Below are 27,201 nucleotides of genomic sequence, written 5' to 3' on the forward strand. Positions count from 1 at the left end.
AACTATAAACTCATATATATCTTTTAAACAAAGAAATTTTTACAATTTTTAAATGAAAATTTAAGAATGAATATTTAATATGTATTTTTTTTAAATTGCAGATTTTCTGCAGTTGTGAACTGAAAAAAAATGCATCTGCAATGTATAAAGAACCTAGTGTTACATTTAACCTGTTATGGCACACAGTAAACACAGCTAATTTTTTCCATATGAACTAAGATCCAACATTGTTTTCTACCTCTGCAAACACAGAAATGGAGGGCACAAGGATGGCGGCAATGTTAGCCCACACTGGTCAATTTCACTGTCGGTACTTGGTGATAACTCACTTTGTGGGTGCAGTCCATAGACTGACAGACAAATTGGAATCATTTACACTGCTCACATTTCCCACTTGCTCACCATGCGATATGTGGCATTCTTGGAAACACTGGGTAACTGCATTGTCTTGCCTATTTGATAGCATTGTGTGAGGCGCCACTTTCTATTATGCGCTATCTTACATCACCTACCGTTCACAGTTTCCACGTGAATTATTCAACAACTCTCAAGAACAAAGTGGAAATTTCATTGATCAACAAGATTCATTTAGGGACATGTTCTTGTAATCTAACAGTTGTGTTTTAAACCATATCCTCTTTTCGATCCCCCCATAAATCTCTTTGTGCCATCAAGCTTGCACCGTTATTTCAGACATTGGGCCTCTGCTCAGGACGTAGCTGATATGCAAGCTTCGAGCTGCTCTAATGTCGATTGGTCTGTCCAATGGCATCTCGTTACCATGGCAACCAGCCGTGCTTTCACAGCCCACATCTTGTTGATCAATACCCCTGGTTTTATTATTTAATGAACTCGCATTTTGCCACGCATGAGAGACATCTTTAGCAGGCCTTCCAAGCGCAGAATGCTTTCAAACAAGCAGAACACTTGATGACATTTGGCCTCGCTACTGAGATAATCTTTATCAATATTCAGCCTTTTAGGTTCAAAATATGACTTTTTATTCAAACTCAGTTTACTCAGGTATTTGGATGTCTTGGTATTTTTTTCAACATTTTGGGGTAAAAGTCTGTAAATATCAACATTGGCTATTGATTATTTGTTGTAGGGGATTCAGTGTTATCCGGGATTCAGTGTTATCCGGGATTCAGTGTTATCCGGGATTCAGTGGTATCCGGGATTCAGTGTTATCCTGTCTCGTGATCATGCCAACATCTACACAGTTGTTGTGCTGGTAGTCACTTCAAACCTGACAAGGTCCTTAAAGTCTGTGGATTATGTTTACTCTTGCAGGTTTTGGATGTTTTCACTTTTAATGATAGAAATTTGACTCGGGCGATAAATCATTTTGATGTTACTATGAAACTGGATGAAAAGGGATGTTTGAAATTTGAACATCTTATCGATTGCCTCCTACAAATTGCTTGTGGGATGCAGTCTGGTTGTTCTCAGACTAAGCATATCGAAAGGATAAACTCAAAGCATTGTGTGCAAATTGGATTTTAGAAAGTTGCAAGCTGAATACTGTTTATCTTTTGTGTTCGTTATTAGAGGAATAGAAAGTGGTATTTTTTTATATGAGATATCCTAATGTATAGAGGTAGCTACATGTTTCCGTTTATGTTTGAGTTGAGTGAGTCAGAGAGGATTAGCGGTGTATGTTACTTCAGCAATATCTCACTTACATGGGTAGACAGGGAAGAACCATAACAAATGTACTTGTTCTACCCAATGTACTTATGCTCTGTATCTTCAAAAAAACATTGTATGGTTGAGTTTGTTGGGGGTTCTCTGCCTGCTTTGTGTTGGCATAATAGCTTAGTGGTTAAAGTGTTAGCCTATCACACCAAAGTCCCACGTTTGATTCATCAATGTGTAGATTGTGCGAAGCCTTTTTCTGGTATGCCTGCTGTGATATAGCAGGAATATTGCTGAAACCAACATAATACCATGGTCACCCCTGCCCTGCTTGTGTTCACTACTCCATTGATACAAGATTTACTTGTTTCTGGCCAAAGCCAGGACATAAAAGGAGATCAGTAGCCATGATCGAGTTTGACTCCCCACAAGGATACAATACCTGAAATGTATGTTTCCATCTGCAAGGTTGCTGCAATCTGGTAACTTTAATAGCTGCATGACCACGAGAATAGTATGTATTTTCTACCTCATCTCAACCTCTTTCCAGATTGTAAGTGTATCCATGCTGCTTAGATGCTTCGGACATCTTTTTAAGTGTATCTATGCTGTTTAGATGCTTCAGACATCTTTTTAAGTGTATCCATGCTGCTTAGATGCTTCGGACATCTTTTTAAGTGTATCCATGCTGCTTAGATGCTTCGGACATCTTTTTAAGTGTATCTATGCTGCTTAGATGCTTCAGACATCTTTTTAAGTGTATCTATGCTGTTTAGATGCTTCAGACATCTTTTTAAGTGTATCTATGCTGCTTAGATGCTTCAGACATCTTTTTAAGTGTATCTATGCTGCTTAGATGCTTCAGACATCTTTTTAAGTGTATCTATGCTGCTTAGATGCTTCAGACATCTTTTTAAGTGTATCCATGCTGCTTAGATGCTTCAGACATCTTTTTAAGTGTATCCATGCTGCTTAGATGCTTCAGACATCTTTTTAAGTGTATCCATGCTGCTTAGATGCTTCAGACATCTTTTTAAGTGTATCCATGCTGCTTAGATGCTTCAGACATCTTTTTAAGTGTATCCATGCTGCTTAGATGCTTCAGACATCTTTTTAAGTGTATCCATGCTGCTTAGATGCTTCAGACATCTTTTTAAGTGTATCCATGCTGCTTAGATGTTTCAGACATCTTTTTAAGTGTATCCATGCTGCTTAGATGTTTCAGACATCTTTTTAAGTGTATCTATGCTGCTTAGATGCTTCAGACATCTTTTTAAGTGTATCCATGCTGCTTAGATGCTTCAGACATCTTTTTAAGTGTATCTATGCTGCTTAGATGCTTCAGACATCTTTTTAAGTGTATCTATGCTGCTTAGATGCTTCAGACTTCTTTTTAAGTGTATCTATGCTGCTTAGATGCTTCGGACATCTTTTTAAGTGTATCTATGCTGCTTAGATGCTTCAGACATCTTTTTAAGTGTATCTATGCTGCTTAGATGCTTCAGACATCTTTTTAAGTGTATCCATGCTGCTTAGATGCTTCAGACATCTTTTTCACATTGCAGTCAAATTTGACTACATGATTGTTTGATGCAGAGAATCATTAGTTTATCTTCAGATTCATTAGTTTATCTTCAGAATCATTAGTTACTCTTCAGATTACAATCTGTTTTGAGCTTTCTTGTTTTCACAAACTTCATTTTAAACTGTTTATGGTTATGACCTGGTGCCAATAATGGAACATGTCAATTTTTAAAGTTATGTTATGTCACATTGTCATAAAAAGATGCGTGCATATTGATTTTTTTCCTTATTGTCTAAAGTTGGTTTTAGTTTCTAAAGAATCATTGATGTTTTAATGGTTACACAATTTAGAAGAGTGAAATCAATAAAACAGAAAATAAGTAATCAATAGAAATAGATCCAACAGGACTTAACAATAAACTAATAACACTTGCTTCAACACATCCACTTGCCCTATACACATATGCAATATTCATCACATGTCATATGATTATTCTGATTGCTATCAGAGGCTTTGAAAGCCCCCACAGATAGAGTATTGCCAAATGCTTAACAAAACGATTTGACCATTAGCTATATGACTTTTATCAGTAAATCAGTTATCAATGGCAGACCTCTTGACATCCCAATGTCTCACCAACCAACTGCCATTTTCTATTCATCAAACAGCACCAACAATCTATTTCTTCTTCTCGAACACTACCTGGTAACAAATGGAAGGATGAAGCTTAATCCAATTTCCGAACATGGAAGTACTGTTCGGGTGTTTGAGAGTGTTGCCGATGCCAGGGGGAAGTGCAGCCATGGTGACAATGGTCGCGGAGATACATTATTGATGGCTGCGTTCATTCAGGTAGAAAGTACCACTGAAGTGTGACTACACAATATATTCAGGGAAATTGAATGGGGAAAATACAAAGGGTAGTGACGTGAATTATTCATGCATTGGTTTACCTTTAAAGTAACGCAATGTGTTAGAGCATGACAGGCTAAGATAGTGTCAATATTTCATGGATATTGTGAAATCTCTTTCTTGGGTACGGTTGTGTCACAAATGGTTTGTGAAAGTCATTGACCTCTACCAGACAACACAGCAGTGGTGCAGCTTTGTCCATGCTTCCTAAATAATTGCCAATAAAGGATTGGGTGTAATTGATCAGTTAAATAATACAACCTGTCTATTGTAGTCTTGTTAGTATTGTTAATGTATGTTAAGGTGAACAGTGTGTTTTACTAAATGGTTTTCAACATCAAAAATATTATTAAACCAAGGAAGGAATTCATTTGAGTTCTGCATGTGTGATAATGAAAGAAAAATTAGCTGAAAAAAAACCCATAACATTTGACATCAGAAACAGTATTTACAGTGTGGGGTACCTAATGAGGTCATGGTAGTCACACAGGAACTTCAGTACAACCGGGGCTGTGGTGGGGCGAACTGGCTAAAGCGCCAAGCTAGTGATCCAGCAAGGTTTGAGGTGTTGGAACCTTGGAGTCAACTTTGTATGTAGACTCTTTCCATGTTGTCACAAACTCTAGTGTACAGTACACATCCCTGTGCACTTAACAGAATCCAAAAATCTGTTGGTATATGACGAAATGGTGGCCAGTTGAATACATACAAACACCTAGTTGCTGGTACAGAAACGTGCAGTAAACTTGGACAAAGTACTGTGACTATGTGTCCCAGTCCACCCAACTCTGAATAGGTACCCCATTAGGATGAGAGAGCCATGATAAACTTGGTGTGTCTAGAGGCAGTAATAGTTATATACTCCCCAGGGAGTTGAGACTGATATTATGATGGGCGGTTGCTATTGACATCCAATGATCAAGGGAAATATATGTCATTGCCTTGAGCAAGCACTAGTTGCCTGGATATGTGCGCTATATATATATCCTTTTACATAATAATAATGTGTTAAGCCTGCCAGGATTGTTGGACACAATATGAAATTTGAGGTTGATTTTGTTGATGGCGATGCACTGCTGGATGGTACAACGATAGGGGTAATCCAGGTGAAGTCCTTTACCAAGTCTGCCCAGAATAGAACAGCTATCCAACCGACTCTTTTGCCTGAATGACGTCAGCTGGTCTCAAATGTGAAACTGAAGGCTTCCTTTCATGCTGCTCAGGACCAGTCATTTCCTACTCGCAATCGTCAGAATGTGATTCTAAATCAAAATGTGAACATGAAATGTGCAATGGATTTACAGAGACTGTCCAACACCTTGATGCCCTTCCTTGGCACAAACAGCATATCTTACAAGACATGATGGTATGGCTCACTGCTTTTACAATCGTCTCTGCCATGCCTGTGGCTTTGACCCTGAGGTCCATCCATGCTACGGCCCTGAACATGTCAGGGCGTCCTGGAAAATTATGCTTTTAAACTTCTCTGGAATAGGCCAATATACAGTCTGAGACGAATTCCTGCCAACAAACCTGATTTTGTCCTTTTTTATAAAACCAATGAAATTATTTATATCATTGAATTTTCCGTCCCTTCTGACAACAATGTGATTGGCAAGATTCAGGAAAAGCATAATAAATATGCGGACCTTGCCTTTGAAATGTCTCGCTTGCATTACAAGTACACTGTCATCATGCAACCCCATAGTTCTCAGTGCCCTTGGTTTGGTACCTCCTGATCTCTTGGCGCAGATGAGGAGAGTGCCCGGGTTCTCCACCGGGAGCACAGCCCTTCTGACAATCTGGGTAATGCAGAAGGCTGCAGTGTTGGGGAGCCTCCATATTCTCCAGAAAGTTCTTGGTGGGTTCGACTAGGCAGTGTTTCCTGGGAGAAGTCCCATTCGCTGTCTGGGCTGCGTGTAGAGGGAGCGAGGGCCCTGAGCTGATGATGAGCTTGACCAGCCTGACTGTGCCAGGATCACCCGAACCCTCTCTGCTGCATTTCAATTTTTAATCTGTAAAACATAATAATAATGTGTGAAAGTCTACATGGATTGCTGCCTATTGTCAGGGGGTCTCGCAGTCACATAGGTGCCCAACTGACCCCTGCTATATGTAAGTGTAGACTGAGTGCTCCATAGTGTTGGGTTTGATAGTCACAATGGTGCCCAAATAGCCCCTCCTGGATGTAAATGCTCACTAAGTGCTCCATAGTATCAGAAGATCTGGTAATCACACAGGTGCCCAACTGACCCCTGCTAGATGTGAGTGTACACTGAGTGCTCCAGAGTGTTGGGGTCTGGTAGTCAGATAGGTGCCCAACTGACCCTGGGTAGATGTAAGTGTACACTGAGTGCTCCATAGTGTTGGGGTCTGATAGTCAGATAGGTGCCCAACTGACCCCTGCTAGATGTAAGTGTACACTGAGTGCTCCATAGTGTTGGGGTCTGGTAATCAGATAGGTGCCCAGCTGACCCCAGGTAGATGTAAGTGTACACTGAGTGCTCCATAGTGTTGTCATAGCATGGGTATGCTATGTGATTATGCCTTCCTTGTTCTACTAGCAGCAGGTGCAACTTGGTATACTTTTTTACTTACAACCAAGGAATAGCTGACTTCTCTTGTCCATCTGTATATTTGCTAAACTCAGGCATCTAACTAGAGGTACCACTCTACTCCAGCCTTGTGTATCAGAATGCTCGCTCCTGTGACGATGTCTACAGTATCCTGTAGACTCACATCTTCCTGTTTTTTTCAGTCACTTCAAAGACTATCTATATGTGTACATGCCTGGTAGAAGTTGGACAGATAGGGGTGTGAACAGAAAAGATCTAGTGTAGAAATTGAGCCCAAATTCTAAGAGAACGGTACAAGATTTCTTTTGGAACAATGAACATGGTACTTGTTACCCTGACTGGTGTATGGTGCTAAGGGGACAAGGACAGGTCAGTTCCAAGTCAAGTGGACATCCATGTTAAACTGGTATCTCGCTAAAAAGCCAGCAAGTAATAAACTTGCTATGTAAGTGCAGTAATCTTGAATATGATGTTAAACCCCATATCACCTTGCCTCGCCTCGCCTCGCCTTGCCTCACCTCTTTGTCTCACCTCACCTTACCTCACCTCGCCTCGCCTCACTTCACCTCAAGGTGTATGAAATATTAAATACCTGTCTCCTAAAGCTTTCCACTAAAATTTCATTTGGCTAGACATTGCAATTATTTGCATTAATACTTTTGCCCTTAATAGACTGTGTATTAAAGCTCAGCTGCAGTGCACTTTCATCCCTTTTGCTATTAGGGAAAATAGTCTATTTATTATTCAGTATAAATTCACCAATTTATACAAGCAGCTATCTTTAGCTGTAGCTTGAAGACAGATAGGAAATTATATTCTGAATGATTGATATGCTTTGACAATCTTGCTTCAACATTGTAATCATTTCAGAACCAATTTCTACATTGTGGTTAGTGAGAATAGCAAAGTTTCGCCATACCAATTCTGAAATTAATTTATTAAATTATGGCCATCGTTTTTGGGTTTGTTTTTTTTTCAAAAATGAAAATTATTTTCCTTGATGCTGCTGAAGGATTAGATTCCTGATAAAATAATTCAGCCTTTTTGAAGATAATCATTTTTGCAACATACTGAAATTAAATCTGGGTCATGAGGGCACATGCTTCAGGTCACATGACTAACACCAAACAGGAGCAAGTTTCAAGGCAGTTTGATGAATCGCAGATTGGCTGAATTTAATCGCGTCTGCATCTGGCAGATTAATTAGATTGGGCAGTATTTATTGTATTGATCGTCTGTGGAGTGCTAATTATGAGATTGCATGCCTTTGCTACATCAGTAGGAATTCCCTGGCGGAGAAGTTTGGAAACTCGACACGTAGGACGTATCACTACTCCTGCTCTTTGCGCCTTGTCTTCATCCACTACAAGAAATAAATCTGTAATTCATGCCAAGACTTTGTAGATGTGTGATTAGGAGAGGCTTAATGTTCTTGGAGGCTTTTATCAGATGATGTCTAATTCGGCAGGCTTTGTCGCAGGAACGATCTACACTGTAGTCATATGTGCACGTTCATATGAATCTTGGGTCCTTCTTGCATTGAGAGACTGTCCATCTTGCAAAATGGTCAGACCCGTCATGGCAGGATTTTGGTATTTGTTGAAACAGCCAACAAACTTTCTTCTTATTTGATAACGCTGGCAGTATCGTCGTATAGTATTGCTCTGGGGATGGATAATTATCAGTGCATATTGGTCAATATCTCTGGCAGTTATGCGTGTAAGCTTGTTTTTTTATTGATGCTCAAGATCGGCATCAACTTGATCTCATCTGACAAGTTGTGATAAGATTATATTGATGAGTGTTTTTTTAATATTTTTTTATAGATTATGCTTGATGCAGAAAGTCATTTATCATGGCCTGGGTAATGTGAAGTTTATGTGAAATAGTTAAAAAAATGAAACCATTATGTTTTATATTTATACTAATTTGTAAAATCAAAACAGAAATTAAAATAGCAATTTAAAAGAGCAATTTGGAAATGGAATGCAGATGACATTTAAAGGTTCCTAATTATAGCACAGGTAATTCTGGTAACAGAATTCATGCTGTTCTATAGAGTTCATCATGTGGTTTTGAATTTTAGCTCCAATTCAGTTTTTGAAAAAAACATCCAGTAGGAGATGAAGAAGGTTGAAGGCAATCAGCCACTTTTGAAATTAGGGAGTTGAAATCAATCTGTTGTAACCAAATGATGCAATTTCAAATTTTATAAATGTAAAACATTTTCCTCAAATGTTAGAGCACATGATTTGAATAGCAAGTGAAATGTTTTTGTGAATTGATAGAGGAAATTTGAGGAAATTGCTGGTCTCTTGCCACCCTGACAAGAATAAAATCAATTTGTTAAGTGCATGAAACATAGTGTACAAGTGGAGGCAGCTACCTCCAGCAATGACAGTTTGATTGACAGGGGATTGCCGGCATCCATTTCAAGCTGTATAAATGCTATAACAATATCCTCATGTCGAAACAATGCATGTCTTTTTTAGCAGATTCATATCACTATTCTTCTGTCTTGCTTTGGCTTATAGTCACAGAACTGCCACAGCCAAATCCCATAGTTTAAAGCATTACAAAACTAAGCTTGTACGAGGTTTAATATAATTTTTTTCTCGTTAACTGTATAATCAACGCAAAAAAGGTATAATTTTCCATTTGTTTATTTATCATCAAAATATCATTTTTAATAAAGAGTGATTGTAATCAGTCCACAAATGGCATATTTTGCTCGAGAGCTGTGTTAGTTAAAGATTTGGTAATTTATCAAAATTCATGAGTGTCACTGCTTGGATAATGATATTAAATTTTCGCCCAAACCCATCATTTTCAACTTAGATGATAATGATGAAGAAAAGAATGAAGGACAAGAGAGGTTTTATGTGTCGGTATGGCCTGAATTTCAAGCAAATGCCATGTGCACTGGAAACTGTGTGTTTGGCTAGAATAACTAGATCATTATAAACACCCCTTGTGTCTTTTCCCCAGCTTAATTTTTGTCGATGGATGATGCCTGCCCGTTGTCGTCGCCATGTGGGAGGTTCTGGTTGTTTCTGAAGGCCAGCGACATGCCATAAATCATCTCGTTTATGACTTGGATATTTCCAACCATCACATTGGCTTCAATTTCATTTTCCACTTTTGGTCAATATCCAAAGGTGGCTATATCGATCGTAGCATTTACGATAAAATCAGTTTGCGGATGACATGTTTTCACAAATTCTGGGGGTGATTTTGGTGATTTGTGGTTGAACAATTCCTCCTTGCATTGTCCATGAATGTTGGTTGCTTTCATCCGTCAGGACAGGAAATTGAATTCAAGTCTACATGCAGGCCCCTGGAAGGAAGGCACATTCTGAACTGTGCAATCAATTCTACGATTTTCTGATCGCAAAATAGACACGAATTATATATCCTGATTTGAAGCTTTCATGATGAACTTGGGCCAACGGAAGATTAGTGGTAATTATTTGGTGTCTCATTACCACAGTTGAAAGAAAGACTGTTGGAATATCCGTCTAAGAATATCGAAAATATTTGGTTGACGCCTTGTGGAATTCCCATCGTCTTAAATACTGTCGATAAAACATTTGGACATTTGGATGAAAATGCAACTCTTGGACTACTTATCGACTGGTTAAGTTGTGTTTATTGACCATTATTTTTTGCTTGGCACTAGGACATGTTTTCTAAGTATCATATCTAATCCGGTTCCTGGCAAACACTGGGGGAAATTATTGCCTCAAATTAGAAGATATTACTGTCAAAATTATTTCCTCTTTGTGAATATCCTGTATAGACACTGTGGATTAATTTCCACACCAGCTGACATGGCTATTGATTTTCTTGTCTTGTTTTCTCTCAGAATATTACCATATTCGCCAAATAAAATGGTTACTCCCTTCACTGTCCCTATTTATGAAAATGCATTATTCTGACTCGTTCATGCACGACTTTCGGATCCCTGGATGTTTTTTTTTTGTCAATTCTGCTTTGTTCCAAGCTGTCAAGTTCCTGGCAATAATTCAGAAACTGATACTCTTTCTAATTCAAGGAGTTCATCGCTGAATTGCTTCAGTTTTGTTACAACTTGTTGTGCACTGTAAAAACTGTCTTTGAACAATGTAACAAGGTCCCAGGATTAAGTGTATCCTGTCGTCCATGAGCTAAACTAGGATCCAGGATGTCTCGAAACTTGATTAAATTTGAATTCAGTAAGTGAATATGTTCCAAACATCTGCTGACTTATAACACATGTTATGGTGGGACTCTGTTTTTCACCTTCACTGAAGGAGTTTCTACTCAATCAAATGACAGCAATTATTTTGTGCACTTTTGGAATAGAAACTAAATGTCAAAAGATATTTAGTAGAGAGTGTTTTTGTAAAAGTTTTGTATACAGAAAATTGAGTTTGTTTACATGTTCAACTTCAGGTACGTAGTCTAGAAGCCTTAATAAAACTAATTTATTTTCCATATGCAATCTAATTTTCTTCTATGTTGCCATTTGTTCAGACATTTTGAAATGAACTAGTATTAACTGCTTCCAATATTAGTCATTTTTATATGACTGTTTTAATAAAATTTGAATTGAAAGTTAACATTTTTCATCCATATTTTCTTATTCTTTTGAATGTTTCTCGTTATCCTGAAATCTGCTCAAAGACCTGGTTAAATGTGCACATTTTCCATAATTTGATCCTTTTCCTTGAATTGCTTTGAATGGCTTTCAAAAACATCAAAGCTAAATGATGGATACGGTCTCTCATGAAAGCTGGCCACACTATCAATGATCCCTGGTATTTCAAGAGAATGCTGAGGAGTCTGGTTGTCCAAAGTACTGGCTCCACTGACCAAACTCTCAGTTGTTTGCCTCCATGTTATTTACCTATTTGAGTAATGGCAACTGTTTATAAAGACTGCTTTTGTGCAGGAAACATAGACGATAAGCATACCAATTATCCTCTACAGTTTTGGTGTAATTTCACGATTTCTGCAATTAACTATTGCAACTTCTTGTGGTTGAGTAGTCGTTTGGTCTGTCTCAACATGTTAATCAATACAAAACTGCACCTCAGTGGTCAAGCCTGGAATTATCTGAGACGAATGTACTAGACACCATTTTTACAAATCAATGCATCCACAAAATAACATACAAATGCTTTTTCAAGATGGCTAGCACCATTATGCTGTTCTTTGTTACATGCGATGAACGTTCGGTGGCAAGTTCCAGAAACCAAACATGATTGTATTACCGGTACAGACTCATGCGACCAAACTTAGAAAAGCCAGACCTAGGTTTTTGTGCTCTGTCACAATGAAGAGTGAATAGCAAGCAAACATGGCAAAATTTCAGCAATAATTGTCAATATGCTCCCAGCAGGACTGGATCCATATTACTGTACTTAAAAAAGATAACCTTTTTTCTTCCTCAAGGGGAAGAAGGAAAACATTGCTAGCCACAAATGAAAGCCTAGTTTGCACTGTGCATGTTTTCAATGAGAACATTGACGGACTCAACAAACACATAAAAAAACATCATGGAGCACCGCCCAGAATTTTGTTTTATATTGACAATTAAGAAGATTGGCTACACGATTGCAGTCGCCATTATGTCGACCAAGATGCCGTTTCAGCATTGATGACACCATTGGTTGAAATGAATGTCATCAATATTTCACGATAAAACCTTACTGAACTTGGCCTTCAGTGTGAATGGTTGGCACCAGGTAGAGCTGGTTTAACAAAACATCGAAAGGTGTTTTTTTAATTGAAATTTTTTTTTTTAAATTGCAGTACATGGTCTGTGTTTGAGAACTTGTTGAGGGTGTGCATTGTGTCAATGGTTGGAAGAATGCAGGCAGTCAATAATTGATCAGTGAGCTTCCTGTATTATGGGCTTGTTACATGATGGTAACATAATGGAAGCTTCAGGAAATGAAACATGTTTTGACTGTCAACACGGATACATAGTAGTGGATTGTATTTTGTTAATGTTCTTAATGCATGGTACGTGTAACCTGGACTTAATGATTTTCAGACATACATTGCTTGGAGAAGTTAGAACGTAATCTGTATGTCCATTTAATACCAAGTCATTCATTGCTGAAACTGATTCAAAATCAGAGATATGTATTTCTACATTTGAAAAGGTGAATTCTATCACTTAGAATTTTTTACCATTTGAATTGTGTGTAAGCTTTTTTGTTTCTGAAGGTTTATTGTCTAAGAATTCCACTTGTACATAAATGATTTTATTTTGTTAAATTGTATATAAAAGTGTATTCTCAAAATGCTTCAAGATGATTTTAACTAGGACTATGAAATTCAGAAGGTAATTTTGTAACAATCTTTAAAAAATGTGTGTGAACCTTGGCAGTTTATGCAAGTTCTTTTTGTAAATGAGGTGATTTAATTGTTTTCTTCTGAATCTTAATTTTTAAGCTTGAAGCTCTTAAACTGATTAATAGAAAAACATGTACGCCTATCAACGCAAAAAAAACCCATTCATTTATAATTGAAGATCCATCTTTCAGTGATTGAATTTAAGTAGATTTGTGTGCATTCTAAGCTGCAATATACTCCCATTTACTCCAATTTCTGAAAACATTCTGAAGATTTATATCAAAATATCTAATACTTCTTTCTACAGCATATTTTTAAGAAATTTGATGGAATTAATTGAATCCACAAAAGAATAGCTTCAGAAATAAAGGAATGTTCTTGTACAAACAAGAAAAAAATATCTTTCTTTAGGAAACTGATTCATCTTCCAGAAATTCTGGCTTTCATGCAGCATTTTATATCCACTTGAGCAAACTGTTGTACAACCTGTGTGAAGTGATGTATGCTTTCAGATTAAAAATACAAGTTGGATACATGACATTGTTGAAAACCTTCACATCCCCAAAATCAAATCTCACAATAATCCAATTTGATTTATTGCTTATTGACTACTGAGCTCCATAGCTGTAATTAATTGCATGTAATCCTCAGCCATGGAGTTTGAGAATTTTCAAATCTATTTCGGTACAGATAAAGATTAAAATTTGAAGCAGTAATTCTTCATTTGATCTATGATGTTACTGACTGGCTGTGTAGTGACTCACAGGTTTTGTAGAGCGTGTGCGTGCGTTCTCCTGTCTTTGTCTAAGTCCCTCGATGAATCATGACATTGTATATTGATCAGCAGCTCTCTGGAGACTAGTATCAGTTGGGGAATGCCGTTTTCCTGACCACCCATTGGAAAGGGCCTGGAAACAATGTCCCAGAATGCATTGTATCGGCTAACAATTGTCCCTGTCACTTTAGGGTCAGATAGATTAATTGTGTTGGAATTTCAATTGAAGTTTTTTAATTTTATTGTTATTTTCAGGGAAATCTCACAATTTTGGGATTGCAGGTTTAAGGTGATTGAGTATTTTCTTTTAAGAATTTAGTGAGCATTGTATTTAACATCAGGCCAGCATAATGCCATTCAACAGCTCTAGATACTGAAATTTTAATTTTTTTTGACAACATAGAAGAAACAGGTTGTTAAGTACATTTCTTAGAACAGACAGTGAGAATGAATAATGAAGCGGTACTTGTGTTGTAGGTTTGTGGTTTTAATTAAGCCTTAAAGATTCTTATTGGAATGAATAACATGACCAAGTCTGAAAGAAATTAGATTGCACTAATAAGATAAAGGAAGATGGTAAATCTTTTAATCATGCTCCAATGATCTGTGAAGTCAATTTGAGAGAGTGTGCTATAAATTTGGGATATTTTGCCGCTTGAGGGAGATGGCGGGATAAGTTATGGTAATGGAAGTTATTGTGCCTCATGTTGAATATTGAGAAAAGATCAAACATTCTCCCCACTCTTTGGTAATGTTGAATGAATTTCTGACAGGACACCATTACAAAGGATCAGAATGGTTTGCAATGAATATTCACACAAGCAGGAATTGATCATGATAAAATGATTTTCGGTCTTGAACAAAGAAATACACGCCATGTATTCTAGACTGAGGGCTAAAGTGGTAATGGAATTAGTTTTTTAGTAAAAAATGACGCCTTTTTGTCTTTTTGACCTAACACCCAGCCTTACTCAACTTGAATGAAATTCCATCCAAAGGCAAAGATTAAAAGTTTTTGTTGGATTCATCCTTTTTGTACTTGGCAATTAGGTAGGAAAAGTCATTGAGACAAATCAATATTCTTCGACAGTAAAATTTGTGTACCAGACTCCATTCCTTCCTTGGGCTATGAGACACAAGACCAAGTGTTTTCTTGAGAAAACTGCATGGGGAAAATGTTACAGTATCTTGGAGGTAATAGCCTTCATCAACATGCAGCTGGCCACCAATTCATGCGACCTTCTATGAAAAACATGGTGGCTGAAAGAGCAGACCTAATCTCTTAACTCTGTTTGTTGGTAACATGTTATGTGGAGCTTAGCTTTAAGACTTCTTAGGCAAGGTTTGATTTATGTAGAGAGGTAAGATTAAGTCTGCATATGTGGGAATGCAGTGTGTTAGTAGTTCTTGGTTGTTATAGTTCTAGGTTCGGAATTGCTTGGGCTTACCAAACACCTGACGGTGCTAAGATCGGTTAATGATCAAGTGCAAGTGAGACCAAATTCACTTGGTCACTTGAGTCAGGAATGGATTTTTATATTCTTTAGTCCACAAAAAAATACAATGTTACAGAGTTGCATTCAGTGCAGTTCCTTTCTGATTTGTTATTAACAGTCTCAGACTATTTGCTAACGTCTAACCATGCTCTGTGACTGTCACCATTTACTGTCACTTATCATTTAACAAAGAAATTCCAGTGACTTAAACAGGTTGTATATGTAACCAAGTCTGCATAACATCTGCAGGCAAGCATCTCAATTTTAGTGAGTGAGTGAATGAGTTTGGTTTTAACCCATGTTTTTGCAATATTCCAGCAATATCATGACTGGGGGCACCAGAAATTGGTTTCACACATGTGGGGAATCAAACCCTGGTCTTCAACATGACTAGTGGGCACTTTAACCACTATGCTGACCTACTGCCCCCTCAATTTGAGGGTCTGTTCATTTCTTTGGTAATTTAATGGCTGATGACCAACTGAGCCAGTTTGCACCTGTAATGTAGCCTGCTTACAAGAATGCTTTGTCCGAGGAGAAATATGGAAGCAATATACAGATTGTACTGTGTGTATCTCAGGACTGCAGTATGTTTCCAAACGATAAGTATTGTAATATTTTTTCTGAGCACCGGTATCTTGGGTAAAGAACATCTGTGGTGTTTACAGATTATCTTTAGGGTTTAGATTAAAATCTACTTTCATTCACCCCAGACGTTTTTTCCTTTGTTGTTCAGTCAAAAACTCACCTCTGTAAATTTATAAATTGCATAAAAATAGGAACTAGAACTCCAAACTATGTAACAATGTTGAGATTACTGTTATTTGTGCTGTAACATTTATCTTTTGGGATTTATTATGCAGAAAATAGGATCGACATATACCTTTAGTGTCAAACTCATAAGTTCCCAATATATCGCAGTACATATTGCAATATAAGTACCTAAATTGCATGTATGTTACAACATGAATTGTCTGGCAATACACAGTCCTAGTGTATGTATTTTTTTTGAAAGGGTGTTTTTTTTATGTAGTGTGTGATTGTTATGATCAGTATTCATTATATGCATGCATATAAATGAACAATGGTGTGTGAGCAGAATGTGCTTTACTGTGAGATTGTTAAACATCATTGTCAAATTCAGTAATTGTGATGAAGGGTTTGAATCAGCAGTCAGATGGCAGGGTGTGTTGGTCACTCTTGTAATCTCTTGCTTGCCTGGCTGTTGTTTGACTATTTAGCCTGATATGACATGGCTGGAATAGTGCAGACTGGTATAGAGTAAACAAATGTTCAGTGATATGGGCAAGGATAAAAAGGAACTGTCAGTGCATATCCTTTATCAGTCGACTATCCTCAAACAGAACTGTATGGAGTGATTGTTTGTGTAAAGGGAGACCAACCTGTAACAACTGTATGGAGTGATTGTTTGTGTAAAGGGAGACCATCCTGTAACAGAACCAAATGGAGTGATTGTTTGTGTAACAGGAGACCATCCTGAAACAGGACCAAATGGAGTGATTGTTTGTACAAAGGGAGACCATCCTGTAACAGAAGCAAATGGAGTGATTGTTTGTGTAAAGGGAGACCATCTTGAAACAGAAGCTAATGGAGTGATTGTTTGTGTAAAGGGAGACCATCCTGAAACAGAACCAAATGGAGTGATTGTTTGTATAAAGGGAGACCATCCTGAAACAGAACCAAATGGAGTGATTGTTTGTATAAAGGGAGAGCATCCTGTAAGAGAACCAAATGGAGTGATTGTTTGTTCAAAGGGAGACCATCCTGTAACAGAACCAAATGGAGTGATTGTTTGTTCAAAGGGACACCATCCTGTAACAGAACCAAATGAAGTGATTGTTTGTTCAAAGGGAGAGCATCCTGAAACAACCAAATGGAGTGATTGTTTGTTCAAAGGGAGACCATCCTGAAACAGAAGCAAATGGAAATGTATTTTGTTCATATTGCAAGAACCTGACCTCATTCATCTCCTGAACAAATAGACTGGGATAATTATCTAAATGGATTGGTAAAAAAAATGTGTTTGAGAGCCAGCGCTTTTCTTTCATTTATGAATTGTCTGACCTGGACTCTGAAGCTCCACAGCAGCAACTGTTCAGATGACACAGTGTGGAGCCATTGTCATGCCTCAATAGACGAATAAACATCCCTAGACATATAAGTGCCATAAAATGAAATTAGAAATTCTCGTTGTCTTCTCTTGTTACAGTGGAGTATCACTTCTGGAATAATGGCATCATTACCATGACAATGAGAGCATAGAGAAAAACTAATATAGCAGAATTTCATAAATATGGACCTATTAGATCTATATGCTGGTAGACAAAAAGCATGGTGATATCTACGTTAACCAAATGTTTGGTGCATACATTGAAAATTGATTACTTAGTGTGGTGCTTAGAAGGTGACAGGTGTGTGTTACTGATATTTTTGTTGCTATAATATGCTGACGATAAAACATCAAGAGAATTTATGAAATGTACAGATGGCTGTATTCAGCCGACCGTGCCAGGTCTGACTCATGGAATATGCTGATGAAAGTGCACAGGTGGAAGGTTGCTATTTCTATTTTCCGTGTTTTCAGTGTTAAACATTTTAACTTGTGGGCCTTTTTTGTCTTGACCTCCTTTACTGGTACTATTTGGAAACAGTTTGTGTGTTGAGGTGGTATATTTGTCAGCCCATGGACATCCAGACTTCAGTGCCAGTCATAAAAGCATATTGATGGGATCAGGTTCATCCTTGCTGACTTGGCTGATACTCGTCCCATATTACATCTCAGTGGCGTAACTTGACGCTCATAATGTCAATCACTTGATTGGCTGGTCCAGACTTAGTAGTTTACAAATCACTTTCAGAGTGCTTGAATGTTGCTGAGTACAGGGTTAAAGAAATAAAGACAAAAAACAACCAAAATAAACTGGACAAATGTCAGTAAATTGGTATTTTCATACTGTCATTGTTGTATATCATAATTTGTCTTCATATGACTCATGAAGCCATCTAGCCTAGTGGAGACCCGGGTTTGATTCCCCACATGGGTACAATGTGTGAAACCCATATCTGATGTCCCCCAGCATGATATTGCTGGAATATTGCAGGAATATTGCTGAAAGGTACAAAAAATGAACTCATTCACATGAATAATGACACAGTAATCCAACATCACTTTGAAATCTGTCCAGTAATAGCCTGATGGTATTGTTTTGCTGCTCATCCAGCCATTGTTATCTCCAAGTTCTTTCTATAATTGTCATCATTTATACTCAGAGTTCTCTTTGATTGTCTTTGTTGAATTCATGGCTATTCAGACCCAGGTGGAGTTCTAAGCTACTATATTGTAGATGACACAACTTTTTGGATGATCAACTTCTTATTTTAATATTGGCAATGTTTGGGTATAGGCTCTTCTACCTTTTTCAAGCATCTGTATTAAGCAGAATGACTTGAAACATTCAAAATATATAATAACCGAAACTCACCAAACTCTCAACTTTCAACTGATTTGACACACAACTAACTGACTCTGTGAATGCAGTTACTTCAAAGACAGGATCCTTCCCAACAACATGCCACACTGAGATTAACTGACAAGCACACCAGAACATCAAACGTGCCAGCTGATTACTGACACAATAGCAGAAAGTGACTGAAGTGTTCCCACATCACTGCCTTTGACAAGTGGAGAACAGTTCAGGATTAAGTTGGGGAGTCAGTTATTCCCATTGTGACTGATAAGGCTTTAGATGTTAATGAATATCAGTACTCAGCGTTACAAATGATTGAAAATAATTTTCAAACAATATTACCAGACACATTTAACATATTTTGTATAATTTGCATATTAACCTTGAGATTGTACCAGACCTAAGGTTATCGCATGACATAATGCTTGTCTTGTCATGTTGAGTCTTTGAAAGTTCTCTTCATTGCTGGTCTTGAAGCACAGACAGATGTTTCACCATGTCCCCCTGAGTTCAGCTTAATGAGGTTTTACTGTGTATGATGTCACATCAAACATCAAGATAAGACCATTCTGATTCTCTTTGATAAGACCAATTATAAATCCATACCAAATATAAGCTCAAACCCATTCTTGTATGTTAGTAGAATTATGTCATAAAAATCTTTCTAACACGATTCAACTGAAAAGTATGGCAGTCTGTTTTCAAAAGTCATAATCTATACATTTTAATACAAAGTCAACAATAGTCCAGGACAACCAGAAACTACAGTAGATGCAGGATAATGCATCTGTTGATTGTAAATCTTATTTAAACATATATTTTTAATATTTTCAAATTACAGCAACTGATGGAAGCATATTGAAATGGATTGATTTCAGTGGCTGATGTGTTGGTGAAAACCAAGCTTCATGTGTCTGTAATCAGTGGTGAAATCTGGACCCAACAGTCTTACATCACTGCATAATGGTTCATTGATACATATCTGTACCTTGATACTTTGTCGTGTTACCTTCATCCATGTCTACATTTTTCTGGTTGACTATCTCAGTAGAAATATCAATGTCTGCAACACATCACTGTTGTGTTTAACGTTACCATACAATGACGAGTAGGTATTCCAGGGACATTCCTGATTCTGCCTGGAGAGTTAAGGTACCATCATCTTCAGTTCATAATTATGTGTCAGAACCTTGCCAAATGACATTTTGATGGTCTTGAACCGAAACTTCTTTTGCTATGATCCTAATGATCCGTAACTACCATCTCCTGGATTTCAGATGAAGTTTCATATCTCAGACCTGTATTTGCTTTCGCATTCTTCAACATTGAGCTAACTGAATAACTTTCAAAGTGACATTTTTGCTAACTCTGTTCTAACATTCATTGTTTTAAGCAAATCTGCTGTCTATGATTTTGCTTCAACTATTTGTTGTTATATGTTTTTTTCTCTCTTCTTTTAATTCTATCTTTTTCTTCTTTTACATTTCCCTTTTCTCTCTGTTCTGTTACACTGTAGTTTTTCTCATTTTCTCCTCTTTTACTTTTTTCTTTCTCATATATGTTTCCCTCCTTTCTCCTCTTTTACATTTTTTTCTGCTCTTCTTTTACTTTCCCCTGTTTTCCCTCTCTATTAGATATTTTTCATCCGACTCTTTTATGTTTAGATTGTCTGTCTCTACTTTTACCATTCTTCTCTCTTTTCCCCTTTCTCCTCCTTTTCTCAAGGACAGTTTTCGCCTTTTTCCTTTTCCCAAACATTGCTGATTCCACATATCTGCCCAATCTGCAACATGTCACAAACTGGACTGCACTGACTGACTTGGAGTGACAGATATCCCCTATGTGCACCATCTCTCACACAGTAGGGGGAAATGTGAATGCCAGATTTTATTGTCTGCCTGTATCTGCCAAATATGACATAGTAACATGATTAACAATGACATCCAATTGCCAGTAATCAGGTAGGTTAGATGCAACAGGAGAACACAATTACAGAAAAGTGTAGTAGGTAGCCTACTGTAGGAGACAGACTGATTATCTGGGCTTGGTGTGTAGTGTTCATCATTGAAATGTACACCGCCATCATCTCGGATGGATGGAAATATACAGGCTTTCATTTCTGAGAGGTTTATCATTGCTATGCATAATGTCTTTATTTCATACAACTATGTTTTACTTTTGCGATTCTAATCACAGATGTTTTTGCTGTTGATTGGCATTTCGTAGATTTGTAATGAGAGTATTTGTACAGTATATTGACTGATTTGTACAATAATAGTGTATATATGGATTTGTTGTGTTAAAAGACATGATGAGACAACCAGACACATCACATATTGTGTGACCACCTGATCCTAGTCAGTTCACATAAATGAAAAAAAAAGAATTCAATTTGATTCCCTCTTGGCCCCAAACGAGGACCATTACACAAATCACTAGCCCACTGACACTATGACTGCAATAATTTCAAGGAAAAAAGAACACCGGGGTACTTTATTATATGACAGATCACAGGTCAAAAGAACCACATGATAAAAGGACCACAAGAAGGTCAAAAGGGACACAAATCCCTAATCAAAAGGGACACATCTCAGAGTCAAAAGGTTCACATCCAGAAGTCATAAGGGCCTCTCCTGAATGCATAGATTGATGCTCATGCTGTTGATCACTGGATTATCTAGTCCGGACTCAATTATGTGCACACCTCCATCATATAGCAGGAATATTGCTGAGTGCATCGTAAAACTACGCTCACACGCCCACTCACAGAATATGATTTAGTGGATAGAACGTTCACATGTAAAGCAGAAATTAGTGACCTGTCCTTGTTATACCAAGATGTTAAAATATGGCACTTGATGGTACCCTGCCTCGAACTCATTATTAAAGGGAAAAGTGATGTGAAACTGAGTGTCAGTACTCTAGCATTATAAGCTGGTACTAGTCAGAACTGATGTAGGGAGTCACAGACATACTTACATTCACACATATGTTGGATGAAAATCTAATACTTAATGTATCATTTTAGTTTTGTTTATAGTTTATGTACTGATAAAGTCATGTAGATCAGCCTCAGTATGTACGTTTTGTGACTGTTGAAACTAGACTCTTCACATGTAGTATCAGTTTACTTTTGGCATTATTGTCATTTAATTACCAAAATTTATCTGACATTTTATTGTGAGATTATTTTAACTTCTGTCGTGTCACGTTTCTGATTAATTCAGAAAGCCAAACTTGCAGCCTAGCATCATGATTAAAGTTAAAGTCTTATTTATTGTGTCTAATGTGAGTGTGGTGCAGTATTTAAAAATGTGTCAGTAGGAATCAGAACTGTGGTGGGTCTGTCTGTCTGGTAGATGGAATGTCATTGGTCTCAAGACAAATTTGTGATTGTAAGATCTTAAAACTGACGCACACATATCCACTGCCTCAGAGCTACAGGTTCATGGTTTACTGACACTTCAAGATGCAGACTGTTATCTACAGCTTCAGGTCACCAACTACATGGTTCATTTAGCAAGGCTAGAACTAAACCTTTTATATCACAAGCAAATCACTGCTTGTGACTTTTTGAGCTACAAGATAAATCAAATTTCAGTAAGCAAAAACATAAAAGTAATTCCAAAATCGGCAACCTTCATTCTTCAGATGTGTTAAATGATTACATAAGTCAGTCAAAAATTTTTTGATTTTAATCAGCAAAAACATGTGACATTAAAATGTTGCCCTTTAGTAAATAATTGGATGCTATTATGAATTTTAAATGGATTTAACATATTAGCATCCATTAATTTCAACTGTTCTTTAGGTACAGAAAAAAAGTCATTCCTTTCCTGGCAATATGGGTTTCCTTATTCCTGTATTTGTGGTATCTGGTGCCGTTGTACACAGCAATCGTAGTTCCCAGGTGGTCTTAACTCCTGTATGTTTAAATGGACTTGCGACAGTCATAGTACTAAGGTCTGTATGACACCAGTGTCTGTATGGTGAAAGTAACAAGTTATTTTACCTTAAATAATCACATCTGTCTGAAGTGTAGTTGCAGTGATCATTGATGAAACACTGATGATGACAATATTTGTATAGCAGCCATATTGAAAATTTGATTTGTGCCCATTTGGCGGATGTGATAATATTGTTTGTTCTGCAGTAAGTGTATGGTATATGGAACAATGTATAATAGGCTTTGTGTACATTAAATGTTGTCAACCAGCTGCAGCTCTGGACCCCACATACAACCACTAGTGTATTTGCACATCTTCTCAGGAAACTATACAATCTGTTAGTTATGCATTAATTCACAGTTTAATGGAAAAACACTGAGGATAGATATTATTCCTTCTTTCTCTTTAGCATATTTGTGTGTATCCATGACACATTTCTGTTAAAGAAATGAAAAAAATCAAGAAAAATTCAGGTGAGCTACCTTGAGATGATTTCATGAAACAGTATCTTTAGGAAGAGGCATTTTGTAGAGTCTCAGTATTTATAGGTTTGCAAAAGAAGGATAAAAGTGATGCTTTTAGGAAAACCTGATTATATTCCAAATGATTGTGCTACCTGTGATTGATTGTGCTGCTGGTTTTTTATTTGTAATTTATATATATTTCCTGAGGCAAACTGGAAATCAGCATTTTTATTAAAGGTTGCTCAGCAACTAGGAATCATTTTTACCAGACGTTGTAAGCCATTTGGTGTATCTCTGGAATCAAATATTTGCTTGCTACAAAATGTTAATTTGTTTGAGAATTTGTCTTTACATTGCAAGTGTCTGCATGTCATCAGTGATCAAGGCTTCACTATTCCAGGTGGGATACACTAATATGTGTCTTGCAGTCAATATACACTGACTTTCAGACGAGAATACAATAATCATAGTAAATCACTGGGTTTTTTTTTCTTCAATGACCAATTTTCCAGTTGTGATATGAAGATTTTTACTGCATGGAAACAAAACCTCATCTTGTATGAGTATTAAATCGCAATTATTTCTTCAAATACTGTTCATGTTACAACTAGTATTTTTCAAAATGTTCTGCAGCAACAGTACTACATCATAGAAAGTATTTATTGTTCTTGTAATTGTAACGCCGTGTGTAATTTAGAGAAAGTTAGAATGTCATTGAAAACATAGCATACAATCTCCAATCCGGTAACTGATAATTTCATTGTTTTTACCTCCAGTGGTAATATTGACATGGGATGAATTTAGTCTTCAGTAAAATTATATGTTGAAAAGTTCTTGTTTGAATAACTAGATTGGTACTTTAACTGGAAAATATCAGAAGCTTCATTTAAATGATGCTTCCTTTTGAAATGATATAATTTAAGAAACAGAATTTCCCCTCACAGTTCACCATTCTTCAGCTGTATTTGTGTGTGTGTGTTTGTCTTGCATCTTCACACGTTGACCTGAAACTGTCACATGAAAAAAAGAGTGTCTAACTTGAACATAATATCTGGTTCACAATTGTGACATGTAGCTTTGCATAAAGATCATTCTGTTCTAGTTTTTGTTTTAAACATTGACGTTTTCTTTGTCACGTGTAGGTATCATTATGCAAATAATTCTGTCAATGAATGACTGCCTCTGGCCCGCTGTCTGAACGTATCATGATGAAATATTCATCAAAGTAACAGCTTTTCTCAAAGCATTATGCTGAACTGTCACCGTTGAAGATTGTTTCACCCTCGCCTATAATGAGCCTTAAATACTCTTTCAAGTCATTAAAGTTTTAAAGAAGATTAAAAATACATGACAATTATTTTGTCATAGCTGTCATTTAAAAGATTGAATCTTTGAACATCAAAGAATTCAAGCATTGTAATTCCCATCGGCTGTTAACTTTATACCGATGGACATATTCTAACAGGCTGGTATTTTTAATGGTTTTTTGTCTGCTACTGACAGCTTGTGTTTATGAGGAAGGAAAAAAGTAAACGTGCATTAAAAACATCGCATCTGTATAATGATACACTGGAGTATCATGAACAACTCACACATCAAATTAGCAACACATTGTCAGACACGCTTGTCACACTTGTCTTAAGCTATTCCTATCTTGCTGAAAATGTTCACGTGGTTTTTTTTAGTGTTTTTCACATCCATGTTTTATATTTCTGGTGGGTTGCTTGGAGTAGGGAAATGGTACAAATCATCAGTCAAGGGTCATTTTCCTAGTTTGTGAGTACTGCCTGTAACTAGGAAACTGAGCAAGATTAAATGCCAAATGTTTCTGTTGCTAAGCGCTGCTTCAGATCAACAGTGTGTGAAAACAATCAGTGTTATTCCTAGCCATCATTATCTGCCAAGCATGCAGAATGAAACACATCAGGTATGGAATGACGAGCCACGCACACGTTTCACAAATAATACATGACAGAGTGACCCAGGTCAGCTGATTGGATAAATGACCTGTTTCTTGGTTATAGTTTTCAAAAATCTCAACCTCAATTGGAAAATTAATCGAGTGTTTTATGTGGTTTGTAAATCAAACAGTGTTGGCATATTTACCTGCCTGTCCAATTTCTTTACAATGTACATATCACGATTGTTAGTGTTAATTTTGAGGTTTATGAGATTGACGTGATATTGACGACTAATAGAAATTGTATTTTATGGTCAATTTAACCATCATCATGTTGCAGAAAGGAAAGCATGAAACATGAAAACCCTCAAATTATTTAATCATTTCCTCCTTTTTCGTCATTATCTTTGTTAGATTTGGCCAATGAGTTTGTTTAAGCATGCTTTGGAAATCAGTGAGGACAATTTTTTCTGGATGGAAAGTAATCTTTTGTAAAAGCAATAAAGCCTCTGAAATCAACACTATGTCAGATATTTGCTTTTCTAAACAAACTGAATGTTGAACATCAATCAATACTTGGCATACCATTTTATCATTTCCAAAAAGAATCTAATCAGTTTCAGAACTGTGTATATTTCAGCTGAAATGAGCATGATCTAATCATTGCAATCATATGTTGAAGATACAACGTCAGTCATTCCAAGCCCTATAATTATCTTTATTCTCAAGAAATATCTTTTAGAATTATGAAATATTGTCAGCCTGGAACACTTGCAAAATATCTCTTTCTAAAGTATTAAAAGTGTCCCTTTGATTAGTAACTTGTGGTTTAAATTTGAATATTGACACACAGATATTCATTCACTATATATCTCCATTATTACTTGGGAAGCGAATACCCCCTAAATCAATAGCATGTGACGTTTATGCTAGCATTTATGTATGTGTTTGACTTAAACCTTTGCAATTTACATTTAGATGTTTTCTTTGTCTCTTCGGTGCCTGTAATCCATCTGTGTTCTGAATTATGCCTTCATTCAAACTGACAAACCTTTTTTAGCAGCTCAGCTGAAAATGTTTGATGTCTTTTTCTGTTGGTCTTCAAATCCAGTGTCTGTTATTTCTGAACTTTGCCATTTTGAAATTATCTCATTTCTGACTTACATTTTCTTCTTGGACAAGAAGAGAATATAATTTGAGACAGAAGGTATAATTGCAGGGTATCAGTTGCAAACATCATACTGCAGAACTTTCAAGTCAGTGATACATAGATATTAAAGATGAAAATACAGTTTTTAAGCATACACTCAGGAAAGTATGGTTTATGTCTGGTGTTGATGTATTGACCTTTGAGGGTAATACATGGGAATGTGCATTCTGGAAGTGTTTTCAGCTTTTCTTTGATACTGTCTTAACTCAGGCAGTTCTGAAGTCTTTCATTTTTACTCTGGTTTCAAAATGTCATCTTGACTTTCAACCTTAATATCCCATTCTTGTTCCAATCTAGCTATTGACAAATGTGTCATTAAATTGGTATCTTGATTCTGTAGGTGTTGTGTTTGTCCTTATATGACTGATAGGGAGGTTGTGTGAGTGAGTGAGTGAGTTTAGTTTTACATCACACTTAGCAATATTACAGCTATGTTCCGGCAGTCTGTAAATAGTCTGGACCAGACAGTCCAGTGATCAGCAACATGAGCGATCGATCTGCGCAATTGGGAACGAATGACACGTGTCAACAAAGGTACCTGATCCCGTTAGTTGCCTCTTACGACAAACATAGTCACCTTTTATGGCAAGCATGGGTTGCTGAAGGCCTATTCTACCCTGGGACCTTCACGGGTCGATGGGGCGGTTGAAGTGTTTGCTCGTCACACCAAAGAGCTGAGGTACACATGGGTACAATGTGTTAAGCCTATGTCTCATGCCCCACCCCATAATGATATTGCTGGAATATTGCTAGAAGCGATGTAAAACCATACTCACTCTCTACTGAACTTGTTATAGATTTTCTTTCCAAATTCAGCTGCCCGCATATATTTTTGGCCAATTTGATTGTATTCACAACTGTTTAAAGCATAAGTGTCATTTTTCATGCCCCTCACGTAATATGCCTAGGGGCATATAAGGTAGCC

This window comes from Haliotis asinina, chromosome 7 (genome assembly GCF_037392515.1).
Source record: "Haliotis asinina isolate JCU_RB_2024 chromosome 7, JCU_Hal_asi_v2, whole genome shotgun sequence".
Taxonomy (NCBI): domain Eukaryota; kingdom Metazoa; phylum Mollusca; class Gastropoda; order Lepetellida; family Haliotidae; genus Haliotis; species Haliotis asinina.